We start from the raw sequence: 1,511 nt of genomic DNA, 5'->3' as shown, positions 1-1,511 counted from the left end.
ACCCACCAGCCACTCCTTGGAAGGAAGATGGGGCAATCTACTTCCGTAGTGATACTGCCTCGGAAACCCAAGGAGGGGTTGCTATGAGTCGGGTCTGACTCGAGGGCACATAACAACAACAACAACAAATTAAACTGAAAATGTTTGGTTTCTTTTTTTTTTTTCTTATAAAAGTATAAAAAGACTTTGAATTGGAAATTTTTTAGTGCTTTCTGATTTTTAGCCTTAAACTAAGGAGCACATTTTATTTAGCTGTTTTTCAAATAAGTGATATATTATCATCAAAAGATGCTTTTAATTTTATTGTTTAATGCTTCTAGCCAAGTATTACTCAATTAATATTTTCTCCTTTTTCTAATTATTAAACTGTTTTAAATTTGAGCAGTAAATACATCCATATAGTTTAACAAAATCAAAAAGCATAAAGAAAAGTGAAAATAATCTCCCTACTATACCTCTTCCTGGTCAATGCAGTTCTTCTCCATCAAATAAATAACCTCTGTCTTAATCTCATATATATATACTTCTAGAGGTTTTTAGTGCCTATACAAACAAAACTGATATATATTCTTTTTTCTTGTTTTATACAAATATAACATTGTTATTTATCTACTTATTTATTTATTTTTCCTGTACAACGATCTATTCTGGAAATTTTTCCATGTCAGTGTGTGAAGTGCTTCCTCAGTCCTCCCTCCCCACAATCACTGTGTAATATAACATGGTATGGATAGATCAGAATTTATGTAACCTGACCCTAGCTGATGGACATTTATGTTGTTTCCAGTCCTTTGTTATAATAATATCACTGAGATGAATAACCTTTATGTATATTGTCTTACACATGTGCTAATATATTTGTAGGATAACTTTTTGAAAGGTTGAAATGTTCTTGAACTTGCTGGGTCAAATGATATGTGCATTTAATAATTTTAATAAGTATTATCGAATTACCTTCCAAAGAAATTATATTCATTTACATTCCCGTAGTAACATATGATATACCTGTTTTCTTACAACTTCTCCATTATAGTCATTTTAAATCAGGATTATGTAAGCAAAATTTTGCCATAGGATTAAGCATATAAAAAGGAGTAAATTACTCAGTTTTCAAGATGCAATCATTATTTTTGTTAGTGAGATTGAAATGAGAATCATTTGATAAGATTTAATCGACATTTGTTTTAATGTAATAACTTTTTCTAGAACACTTTTCCTGACATTGTAAGAAGGGAGGTGACTTTTTCCTCATCTTACACGCCTATCCAACCAAAAGAAAACCAAACTCACTGCCATGAAGTTAGATTCAACTCATAGCGACCCCTCCTTGGATTTCCGAGGCAGTATCACTATGCAAGTAGATTGCCCCATCTTCCTTCCGAGGAGTGGCACACGCCTATCAATTGCACTTAATCCATTTTTTTTTACTTGTCTATAATACAAAAAGGAGCTCTGGTAGCATAGTGGCTAAAGCACTTGCCTGCTAACCAGAAGGCTGGTGGTTCAAACCC

At 32.7% G+C, this 1,511-nt stretch overlaps 1 protein-coding gene across 1 annotated transcript in view; it reads left to right on the top strand.

Moving 5' to 3' along the window:
- IFT80 (intraflagellar transport 80) overlaps positions 1 to 1,511 on the top strand; it is a 259,541-nt gene that overhangs the window by 186,906 nt on the left and 71,124 nt on the right. The window lies entirely within an intron of this gene.

This window comes from Orycteropus afer, unplaced genomic scaffold (assembly GCF_000298275.1).
Source record: "Orycteropus afer afer isolate SDZICR_OR568_19922 unplaced genomic scaffold, OryAfe1.0 scaffold00223, whole genome shotgun sequence".
NCBI classification, from domain to species: Eukaryota; Metazoa; Chordata; class Mammalia; order Tubulidentata; family Orycteropodidae; genus Orycteropus; species Orycteropus afer.
The sequence above is the reverse complement of the archived record's forward strand: the minus strand, read 5'-3'. Positions and strand labels throughout refer to the sequence as shown.